Source organism: Amblyomma mixtum, chromosome 6 (genome assembly GCF_055824585.1).
Source record: "Amblyomma mixtum isolate Tamu chromosome 6, ASM5582458v1, whole genome shotgun sequence".
Lineage (NCBI taxonomy): Eukaryota > Metazoa > Arthropoda > Arachnida > Ixodida > Ixodidae > Amblyomma > Amblyomma mixtum.
This window is the reverse complement of record NC_143017.1, coordinates 152,468,860-152,481,180: the sequence shown is the minus strand read 5'-3', so window position 1 is coordinate 152,481,180 and position 12,321 is coordinate 152,468,860. Positions and strand designations below refer to the sequence as shown.

General features: G+C 47.4%; 1 protein-coding gene across 1 annotated transcript in view; it reads left to right on the top strand.

Moving 5' to 3' along the window:
- Positions 1-1,860: 1,860 nt before the first annotated feature.
- Positions 1,861-12,321, top strand: part of rsh (Rap GTPase activating protein radish) — a 473,381-nt gene continuing 462,920 nt past the window's right edge. The window contains exon 1 of the mRNA XM_089549687.1: positions 1,861-2,030. The gene's annotated coding sequence lies outside the window, so the exon portion shown is untranslated. The remainder of the gene's footprint in view (positions 2,031-12,321) is intronic.

Here is a 12,321-nt window from a genome sequence, read left to right as displayed (position 1 = left end):
CATGATACACCTCAGCCACTTTCTCATTCCAGAGAAGAAGGCTGAGGCTTTTATTTGATTGGTTGGGATCCTCGACATCCTAAGCCAGCCAAGGATGGACGCTGAGGCTGCCTGACCTTTTTTTTAAAGCTTTTACCATTAGCCATTCTTAAATCTCGTTTTGTCTGTTATTACTAGGTAGTTAAACTTTTTAGGCCCTTTACACCACTGATCACGTTCCACATTTTTATTATATCCCGCAGAAAACATTTTCCATACCTTGTGCTTGGCGCATGATGGCCTTAGCTGCCTATGTGCCATAAAACCCAACACAACCCAGCCTCTCAAAATCCCTAGATTTCACAAAAAAGACGCTAGATCCCTGAAGCAAAGAAAAAACCCCTAAATCTAGGGATAAATCCCTAGGGTTGGCATCACTGCTACCCAGCCAACTTTTCCTTGCCGCCACCATGCGCCGCCACGTTACCTCAAACTCCAGCGCAAGAGCAAATGCTACAATGATTCAAGGAACGAACTAACGAGCTAACTAGCGAAGGAACGAGCAGGGTGCGCAGCAGGTGAACGAATGGGCCAACTAACGCACGAACCAACAAGTCAAAGGTCAAGAGAACAAAAAAGACGAGTGATGGTTAACGCCAATTCACACGACGGTCCGTTCGCCCGCGGCCCGCGTACTACGTGTTCATGCGTCAGCAAATTGAGAGGCGCGCTGTCAGCCCGCGGCCTGGTCAGCGCGCCTCTCAATTTGCTGACGCATGAACACGTAGTACGCGGGCCGCGGGCGAACGGACCGTCGTGTGAATCGGTCTTTACGTGCTCGGTTATCAGGGCGCCGGCACTTATTCGTGTAGCAGGTTCAGAAAACCCGCCAGAACTCATCGCCTTCTTCGCCTTCAACTAAACCAGCGCGAAGCCGCTGCTTCATAAAACTGCAGTTGGCAACAAAGCGGTACAGAAACAAAGCGGCAAAAGTGTTTTCTTCTTTTCATTGGCAACAGGTTTCGGGAAAATGGCGTTCACAAAGCGCGCATTCCCCACAGAAAAGCATTGCCTCTCACAACGGCCCGGGTAGGGTGCCTCGATGCCAGCGCTGGCATCGAGGCACCCTACCCGGGCCGCCGAGCGAACAGCCATCTCCTGGCACTTCTGGAAACTAGGGGACTTTATCTGTCGTGCTTTATCTGAGCAGCGCGGGCCGCTGTGTACTCACCTATATATCTTCCACTGTGCTTTTGGTATACAGTCCTCGCCGTCCGGCAGTGCGTATACGATAATTGCCGACGTGTGCGCTGTTTTCTTGGCTTCGTCCCTTGTCGGCCTATACGCGGTCGTCGCTCGACTTAGCAAGTTTCGCGTCGCTGTCTTGCGCCAGAATGTCGCTAGCCGCCTTTCATTCCTACGCTCGCCGTGTGCGCTGGTCGGGCGAGCGGGATGATGCTGCTGTTTCTCTCCTTTGTCCACATTATCCCTCGAGGCGACTTCTAGGGATGAATATAGTAGGCCATAAAGGTGCAAGCGATTGCTGCTTCGCCGTAATCTGAGTGGCTGGTCCATCTTCCGTCTGTATACGTGCGTGAAAGAAATAATAATGCAGTCGGCAAAATGAGCGAAAACGACAGCGTCACCCTGTTCACTCTGCCCGTGGACAAGGCGAGCGTCGGAATGAAAGCGAGGCGGCTAGCATCCCGCCGGCGCTATAGACGGGTATTGTGGAACTGATAAGTCGAGCAACGGCTGCGCATAGGAGGGCTAGGGGCTAGGGCTAGGGACGAAGCCAAAAAAACAGCGCACACGTCAGCAGCTTATCTTGGGCGCTCCTATGTGGCGTGGGCTGTACTAAGAGCCACGTGCGGTCTCACGTTAATTTTCGTTTCGTTGTGGTCCGATAGTAAGTAAGTACATACGTGACGGCGTCCTGACTCTTGTGGCTGGGCGCCAGCGGAGGAGCTGTAGGTTGTTTGGTGTCCGTGTTGGGACATCTGGTTGCTTCGGTGTGTTTGATCCTGCCTTACTTGCTGGTGATGTTGGAGGTAAGTGACCTTAAGTCAGTAAGTAAGCCTTTGCTGACCTTGTGAGCCAGTAATTGCGCTGCCCTTATCAAGGCGTCTGGTATACGAAGCAGTATGGGAAGAACGTGGTCCTTGATTTGTTGGCTTGTATATTTCGTGGCACGTGGATATTTCGTGGCAATGATTTTAATGTTCATACACACTCGGGGGCAAGCTATCTCGAACCCAGAAATCAAGGGTGGTGTTGCTGGCTCACTACGGCGCTTGAATGCTGAGACAACCCATTCGACCAAAGATGCCCGAAGGATGTCCGGACATCCGTGGGAAAAACGAAATACGCCCGAGAACGGACATCACAATCGGTACGTCCACGGGGCTTACAGGGAACTTCCATCTGCGGAACAATTTGGATTGCGGTCAGAAAGACACAATAGATAAAAAAAAATCCAGTTTGCCTGCCACCTGTGAGCCTGCATATGTTCAGTCGCTGGAACGGGGCGGGAAGGACAAGACAGATTGAGAGAGAGGGCAGTTTAGTGGAAGCTGGTAGCGTCAGCAGAATCATATGTGCATTTAAAGCATTGTTTCTCGGATGGTTTTTGACTGTTTCTGCAGTAATTATGCTATTCAGCTCAAACCTAGCAGTTATACCTCCCGGGTTGCGCTTGCCCTAGACCGCAAACATCGAACGAAATTTTTTATTCACTTTTACTTATTAATAGAACCCCACTATAACGATTATGGTGGTTCTTCATGGTTGGATATATCAACTGGATATTGAAATTTCGGACGTCCTAATAACATCTTGGCGTCCAGGTCCATATCGGGCGTTCTGAGAGCACCCATTGGATATCACAATGGACCAGTTCTAAAACCCATTTTTCTCGCCTGCGGGCGTATATGGCACATATTCTTAACTTCCTGAGCCGACCTCGGATTTGAGTCATGAACTCAATTGTTGCGCTTTGATTTGAGAATTTTTGCACTACAGCGTCCAGCATGAATAAACCGGCCTCAAGAGTTCATCCAAGCTTTTTAAAACCCGTCGAGATGTGTTCATTTGACCTTAATGTTTTTCAGTGAAATTTGAAACTCTAAGGCGACTTTCTCGTCTGGCCATACCACTTTGTAAGAACATATTAAGGTGTTGACATCCCGCCCGACAGCGCGACCAGTCCTTGTTTAGCGCTTCTGTTACTTCTTTTGAACGAGGACAGACGGCGCCACGCGATGTAGGCTTAATGAGCCGAGCTGCGGCGGCCGTACTGCCGCACTCCAGGTGTTGCGGGATCATTCGGTGCCGCGGCGGGTACGTGTGCTCGCTAAGTGAGGCAAGTTCCAGATAGATTTAAACTGCTGTGGATACCTGTTCATTTTACGCTACCTCGTGTTCTACTAACTAGGACTGCATGAATGGGCGGAATAGCAGCGAGGACGCGGCCCTGTTGTCCTTCGGAGCTCGTTACCGAAATACATTTTTTGCAAAGTCTTTTCATTAATTCGCACGACTGCCGAGAGCGCGGTTAACTAAGCCTTCTCTCAAAATACAAACGATCGGCCTCAGCACGCACTTTTCTACATTTGTGCCAAAGAGAATGAGCGTATATTAGAAAGACTGCGTGAGCAGTGTAATGAGCCGTCGATAATGCCCGCCGTGCAGGGAACACGGTTAACTGCAGCGACCTTGGTTCTTTGATGTACACAGAAATGTCTATAAGCGTTTCCGCTTTTAGCCTGAATCACGAATGCTGCCTCCGAAGCCAGGAATCGGGGATCTTTAACGTGCACTGACATTGTGTGCTGTGCGATGTCAGTGCACGTTAAAGATCCCCAAGTGGTCGAAATCATCCCGAGCCCTCCGCTTTGGCAACTCTTTCTTTAATTCTTCTTTCACTTCCTCCTTCATCCCTTCCCTCATGGCGCGGTTAAGGTGTGCGCAGCAAAGTGAGACAGCTATTGCGCCGTTTCCTTTTGCAGAAAACCAATTTTCAATACTCCGACCATAATATGTATAGTAACATGGTACGCCTGAGCGGAATTCGAGCGCGAACGAACCAGCAAAGAACTATTGGACACAGTAGTACGTAGAAAAGAACTTTCGCCACTTTTTGCTTTTTCTTACCAGAGCGTCGTACAATTACAAGCGCCGCCGCGGTGGCTCAATGGTTATGGTGCTCGGCTGCTGTCCCGAAAGACGCGAGTTCGATCCCGGACGCGGCGGTTGAATTTCTTTGGAGCAGGAATTCTAGAGGCCCGGGTACTGTGCGATGTCAGTGCGCGTTAAAGAACCCCAGGTGGTCGAAATTTCCGGAGCCCTCCACTACGGCGTCTCTCATAGCCTTAGTCGCTTTGGAACGTTAAACCACATAAACCAACCAACCAACCAACAATTACAAGCAATAGAACCTGCGGCGTACCTGCCTGCTAGAATCCGGCGCTCTGATTATTCAACATTCGGAGTAAGTGAGGAGGTCGCGCCACGTGCGTTGTTCAGACGAACTTCACTGTGCTGGTAAATTGCAGTGCCATTAGTAGATGGCTGCTCCACCCACAGGCGGCGCTAACATTTTCCTATCTAGGCTAATAATTATCTATCTTTGCGAAATGCACACAGTAAATAGCCAAATTTCGAAGCGAAATTTGACCAAAAGGTTTTGATTCGGATAGATGGATGGATGCTAAGAACTTTCTGTTGGAAATGACGTTTATTAAGGGGCCACCAGATCCGGCATTTTCCTTTTTCCCTTACAGCCTCTGAAGCTTTGATATGCGGTGCCTCTACCTAGTGGTTCTAAAGCGAAACTTGCAGCGCTGCTTTAGTTCCGCGCCGCGAGGTGCCACTGCCTCAAAAGCAGTGTTGAATTTTGTGGTTTAACTGAACAATTGTGAATAAAAGAATTGGAATGCAGTAGAGGTAGAGTACGGCACAGTTAGCAACCCTAGCAGACGTTACAGAAGCGGGGCTGCATACAAGACGGTGCAGTGGATACCAAATTTAAATGTCTGCAAGGAGTGGAGATGCCCAATTTTCCACGCACATTTTTTTTTTTTTTGGAATGATGCGCTAGAGATTAGTAACGGGGATAACCTGAGCCCGGTAAATAACTTATAGTTTACCTTTTTCCTCACTGAGTTTTAGTTTCAGTTTCAGCAACGATACGGGTACCATCGTGCCATCGTGTCACGACTCACAAGTGATCACATGATGCATTCAAAAACTGCAGTAAGATTGCTGTACTGTCGTTTTATTTTGCTGCAGCTCTTGCGCTAGCCTTCTTCAGAAAGCGGAATGACAAGCAAATTACCATTTGTATGGCTCATGTGAAATCAACTTTCGTTGTGACATGTAGCCATCTTTCGGCTGCTAATAGCAAAATCGAAATTAGACTGAATTATTACTGCACGGGCAAATTTCACATGGCAGTCCATGCTTACTAATACGCATCATTCCGAAGAAAAGACACCGAACGAAATTTTGGTGACTGTTCCTCTTTAAATGACGCAAAATCGTATTCCAGCGCTCGAGATGAACTTGTCGGTCGTGCATCGGTGGCTCTCAAACAGGCTGTTTTGGTACGTTTGAAGAAACCTAGTATACCTTTATAGGTCTTCCAATGTCACGAGCAAAGTCGGATACTGGTGACACATTAGTTTTCAAGGCAATTCTGCTCGCTCAAGGCAACCGGCTCCTGTTGTAAACCGTCATCTCTCTAAGCACAGAGTGATTCCCTTCTTCTGATCTGCCAGTGCGCTGTGAAGCGCGAAAATGTTCGAGTTGATCGAAGCGATTGAGAGACCCGGCCACACTTGATAACGACTCGCTTTGCCAACGATATCTGCTGATGTTCTAGAGATTTTAACCTCTTTGCTTCTCGTTTTGAGCTCGGCACAGTTCCCGCTGCCGATTTAGCCAGCTATTACCGCTTTGACGCTCAGTAAACGGGTAAGGCCGCTCGAACATTGCTTGCACGTTTTCCTTCCGTAACCGCGTGGCCTGTACGCTCGTCTTCGGGGTGCTTTTGTTCCCGCACATTACATATAGGTGGAACAATAATCGCGCTCTGCTTGTCTGTCGAAGGAGTGACTATTATGCTACGTTCAAGTAGAGAGCTGCTATAATGTATTGAAATTATCAACAACCTTTGCGTCAGAGAAAGATGAAATGCCGCCGCTACCTGTGCACTGCAAGCCGAAGGGACCAGTCTTCCTGTCTGTACGCTGTATCGAATATAAAATGATGAATGGACTGCAATTTTGCACCAGCTTCGAAGCGCATCTTATTCTTGAACTTACTCCAACCCTTGTCACGCTGAGCATATGCTTGCTTCCTAGCACTGCTTGAGCGGCTTGTTAGGTACCTAAATAATGCGGACACTATAGGGCAGGCTGGAATTACCGTGCTTAAACGACGCTAAGCCTCATGAGACCCGGCCTTGTTGAGAAATCTTTTCGCAGCAAGTTGACCACATGCTGTTCACCGCCTGTTCACTGGAGGTGTTCCGAAGCCTGGACTGGGAACAGTTGGGGATGAGAGTTAATTAAGAATACCTAAGTAATTTGCGATTCGCTGACGGCATTACCTTTGCTAAGTCACTCAGAACATGAGCTGCAAAGCATGATCAACGAGTTAGACAGGCAGAGCAGAAGGGTAGATCTTAAAACTGGCATGCAGAAAATTAAAGTAATGTTCAACAGTCTCGCAAGGAAACAGCAGTTCACAATTGGTAGCAAGGTTCTGGAAGTGGTAAGGGAATACGACAGGGAAGTAACTAGAAGGATAAGAATGGGGTGGAGCGCATATGACATTCTCTCAGATCATGAATGGCAGTTTACCAATATACCTCAAGAGAAAAGTATACAACCGCTGTATCTTACCGGTACTCTCCTATGTGGCAGAAACGCGGAGGCTAACGAAAAGGTTTCAGAAGTACAACGCAGCGATCTATGGAAATAAAGAAAGAAAGGTGTAACTTAAAGGGAAGCATAAACGGTTTTTTGAGAATTCGAGGTTATTCAAGAATTTGAATCTATCAAGATTCTAGACAAAGCATGAAAGGTAATTTTGCACTGGCATTTTAATTGGCGTCATAATCGTCGATTAATACCACGACGATGTTTAGGCTTCTCTTCACTACGTTGGAGAAGTGCAAAGAAACTCAGCATTGACGTCATTGTTGCCGAAATTTCAGATGTCCGCTGCTTACCCCTGCATGCTGCTGTGCGTCGTCAGATGGCGCCAAACAATGTATCCCGAGCTTTCACCATCGATGGCGCCGGTTTTCTTCAATGGAATAACCGTTTCTTCGCTGGAAACGTAGTGCCGTCATACGTGACGTCATTATCGGGGCCTCTGCCTGTCGCTGTGCACTTCAGAGAAGCCTGAACGCCGACGACGACTTTATTCGGCGATTACGCCACCATTTCAAGTGCTAAAGCAAAATGATTTAGTAGGCTTTACCTGCACATTTTGCACATTCGGCAACCTTAAACTCATCGAATTCTAAAACCGCTTCAGTTGCCCTTTAACGTTACACCGGAAGCGGGCGGAGTGGGTGAGGGAAGAAACGCGTGTAAATGACATCCTAGTCGAAATCAAGAGGAATAAATGGGCTTGGGCGGGGCATGTAATACGAAGGCAAGATAACCGCTGGTCCTTTAGGGCAATGGAGTGAATTCCAAGGGAAGACAAGCGTTGCAGGGGGAGGCAGAACGTTAGGTGGGCGGATGAGATTAGACTCTTTTAGTTGGCCGTACTGAACGGCCTTACGTACGCAGGAGCGTTGCGGGTCGCGATTGCGCATGCGCAGAACGTGCCGTACCACTGGTCCGCTTGCGTACGTACGCACGTATCGTGCCGTTGCGTGCGCGCTACGGGCACGTTACGGGATGCGTTGACAAGATGGCGGCGCCTTGCTCGCCCGCTTCGGAATAAATACATGTCACCGCTGGCTTCTTCGACGCGATAACTCGCTCAAATGGTAGCGGTTCGCTTTTATTTCACACACTCTAGCCCACGCGTAGAGGTATAAGCGATAACTAGCCCCTGTTTTTCAGATAATTTGGCGACTTTCAAGCTCTTAGGCCTAACTAAATGCGGTGTGGATGGATGAATGGATAGGAGCGCCCCCTTTGAAACGGGGTGGTGGCAATTGCCACCATGCTCAGATTTCTTTCATTATTTTTGTTCAACTGTGTTCTTAACTCTCATTAAGATTCTCCATCTTCTTTCACTACGGTTTCCTACACTGCTAACCTTATGTCACACCTCTGCTTTTCAGCCACCAATCCTCCAATCGCTTTTTGCTAACTTCCACTGCAGATTTATTTACATGATCATTGTTATCTTTAAACCGTAGGGCCTCAGGAAGAGTGACTGTGCCTGCATCGACATCCGGATGGATACCATCACATTTGGTTATGAGGTGTTCAATTGTTTCCTCAGATCTACCACACACTGCACATGTGTCATCATCTTCGTTGCATTTTTTTTTTGTAGCTGTGCTTTCTAAGACACCCTGACCTAGCTTCAAAGAGTAGGGAACTTTTTCTTGAGTTATCATAGAAAAATTCTTTCCTGATCTGCCTTTTCCAGTATCGATATATAGTTCTACACTATGTTTCTTTCCCATTCAATTCATCCAATTTTTAACTTCCGCGTTTTTAACCTGTCGTTTAATGCTCTTTCTTTCTCCGTCCTCATGACCGGCATACTTACTGGTTAGTTTTCTAGTTCTTTTCCGCCACTGTGAGTCAACGCTCTTTCTGTATAAGTATTGAAATACCTTAGCTGCCCACCTGTTATCGTCCGATTTCCTCAGGCGTTCTTCATATAGTATTTTACCCTTAACTTCCCGTGCTTCGAACGATGCCCAGCCCATATCCCCTTGTACTGCCTCGTTTGTGGTTTTGCCGTGGGCACCTAGTGCTAATCTTCCAACAGCTCTCTGATTTACGCCTAATCTCGACTGAACTTCTGCCCTTAAGCACAGAACCGCATTGCCGAAAGTAAGTCCCGGCACTTTACAAATACCTCTTAGTACTTCATATTTGTTGTACCCCCATAATGCCCCATGTTTCATTATCCCGGCGTCTCTTCGTCCTTTTGCCCTAAGAGCCTGTTCATGCTTTTTCGTGCCCTTCGTTTAGCCATAACCCGAGGTATTTGTATTCGACCACTTTGGGTATTTCGTGGCCTTGTATTGTAAGCACCTGATCAGTTGTATCGTTAAAAATTATCACACCTGATTTAGTTGCGCTAAAACTGAATCCTAGAGCGTCTCCTTCGTCTCCACAGCAATTAACCGAAGTTTGTAAATCTTCCTGGCTATCTGCTAACAGTACAATATCGTCCGCATACATTAAACCCGGGAGTCGCTGCTCAACTACATTTCCGCCTAATCTGTACGACAGATTGTAACCTAGATTACTTTCTTCTATAGCCTTCTTTCCATTTCCTGCTTACCTCGCCAGAACGGCACCTGGCGACGCAGTTGTCTAGCTTTTAGTCATTTGTTGCATTTTGTTCTATTTGCATAGTTTTTCTTCTTGAAAGGAAAAAGGCTCGCAATGCACCCGCCCTAGTTATCAGTAATTACGGATTAAAATTTAAACACGGATTAAACACAGCGTTGGTGTGCACTGGCATCTTCTCGCTAGATGGCGCTACCGTTTACGCGTGCTCTTGAGGGACGCTACGGCACGGCCATAGCACGGCCAACTAAAAGTGTCGTGTTTACGCTATTTCAGCGTACGCAACGAAGTAAGCGATGCGTGCGAAAACTTGCTGCGTATGCCTAACTAAAAGTGTCTATTAAGAAGTTTCTGAGGATACGGTGGCCGCAGCTGGCGAAGGACAGGGTTAATTGGAGAGACTTGGGAGAGGCCTTTGCCCTGCAGTGGGCGTAGTCAGGCTGGCGATGATGATGATGATGCCTTCGCCTATACACGTTACAGCCTCTTCAGTTCTTCAGCAGGACTCTTGATACGGACGTGTCAAAAAACGCCGGGAAACCAGCTGCACCAAGTCTGGTTGACTGTTTCCAAAAGCCCAAAAAACTTGTTCCCTAAAAAACTTGTTCGCGGTTTTAAGCGGCGATTACGTCACCATTTGAAATGGTAGCACAAAACTACTTTGCGTGCTTTACCTATAGACGCTTCATAGATTCGAATTCTTGAATAACCTCTAATTCTCAAGAAGCCATCCACATCTTATACTAAAGTTCGGTAACCAGCAGCAGTTTATGTATTCTGTGGGTGTTTGAAGTGAAGGTCTTTAACCTGAGATATTTACATTTTTGTAAATCGCTGGAGACGCTTTGTAGATTCAACTTGTCTTAAGGCTTCCACGCCTGTCTCTTGACTTCGCTTAGGGACACGTACTGACACTTAAAAACCGAAGCTCTGAATTTAGTTGCCTTTGTAAAGTAAACGTTACAGGCCACTACCAACGATTACATAAGATTTACCTGATTTAAAGAAGTTTAATTTGTTCTCTTGAGGCTTGCCGATCGGTTTTCTTCAGTGTCGGCAACATGCACTCCGTCAACCGCGCTTCGCTTGAGCAGTTTTTAATTTGCGATGGGTATTCTTTTCACTGACCTCTCCTGAGTGCTATTACGGAACTGCGCTTGGTACATTTATGTGCTGAGTTTTCCGCCATATAGGTTTGAAATGTAAGTAGGCGCTTGTGCGTGCACACCTTTTGGTGATTTAATGTTTCGTCATTCGACGCCGTTTTTCAGAGGCTTTCATTATCAACGGATGCATTCCTTTACACGCCTTCCTGTGACAGATAGAATAGCGCAGTAACTCTCTTGTGGGATTCTGCACTGATCCTTTCATGCATCGTGTGGTGCTTATTTGTCTCCTGCTGGCTTTCTCTCCATTTTGTTGGCTTCCTGTTTCCAAATGAGCTTCTTGGGTTTATGACCAAGTGGTTGCTAGCAATCATTTCGTTCTTTAACGCTGTGTAACATTTATATATTTACAAGAAATGTTCGCGGCTTTTTGACACTGTATGAACGCTGGACTGTTGTGTGTGGGCCGGCAAGAATAGAATGGCTGTGCGAATGGGTGTTCTGACTCTAGTATGTATGGCAATGCGACGTTCACTATACTAAACTCGTCCCAACGCATGCGTTTGCTGCATTTGCAGTAAATTTAGCCGCAAGTGCTCTTCACACTGGCACGCTTTATCGTTTTCGTCTGCATTCAGTCCTTTCAGTGGCACGCTCAGACTTCCATAACGTTTTCTACAGGCTTTTACAGCGGTAGCCTGAAAAAAAGAAAGCTTAGATGATGACCTCAATGAAATGGTTACGGCATGATTTCCTCATGCGGTCTTTAAGCACTGCGCTGCAGTTACAGGAAACCTACTTGACAAAAACGAGAACCAGTGCCCGATGCGGGCAAACCGCAGTCGTCTCTCACGCACGCACGCAAGCAAGCACGCACGCACCCCCCCCCCCTCCACACACACACACACACACACACACACACACACACGCAAATACGCATAAATACGCGCACGCACATACACAGACACACAAAAGCAGGCACATACTGGCACGCGTGTGCGGTGATATAACCCGATGATATAAGCTACTATTAATAAACCCTGATCCTGTTTTATTATTAAAGACGTGTTAACCGATAAGCTCAATTTTGTTAAATTTTGCAGTTTTGTATTTAAGGGTGCATTAAACGTGCAGTGCATTCAACGGTTCTATAGTTTGCCACTATACTGGTGGTGAACGGCTGCGTTATGCGCTGGCATTAATCGATATGTATCTTTCATCTTTCATTGCAAAAATGCTAAGTCGCTTAGTCATTCGAGACGCATGATTGATAACTCAAACGAACATACGCGCATGCCATCCTAAAGACGTCCGCAATTAAGGGGTAATTACGGCCGAGCACCAAAAAGTTAAACTGAGCCGGTGAGTGTTGGAGCCGCATACTGGTCCAACGCCCCCTCCCCCTCCAGGCTCCGTCGCCGACGCCACGTGTGTGCTGGAAGGAATCTGAGTGGCCCAGAAAGAGCTACGCTTTTCTTCAGGAACCTGCTGACGGACGCGCTTGCGACTCAGGCTCATTAGCGACGAGGGAGGAACGTTAATGAGCTGCCCCGCTGCTACAGCTACCTCTGCGAGCGGGGCTCGTAGAGGGGCCTGCCTAAATGTTTCGCCAGTTACTTAAAATGAAGGTCACTGAGCTGTGAAGAAGAAATCTCGGCACAGGCACATGAATGCGTGTTCGGGGCTCCATTCCGACGTTCCCACACAACCTAGGCGGCGTGGTGACATAATTTCTG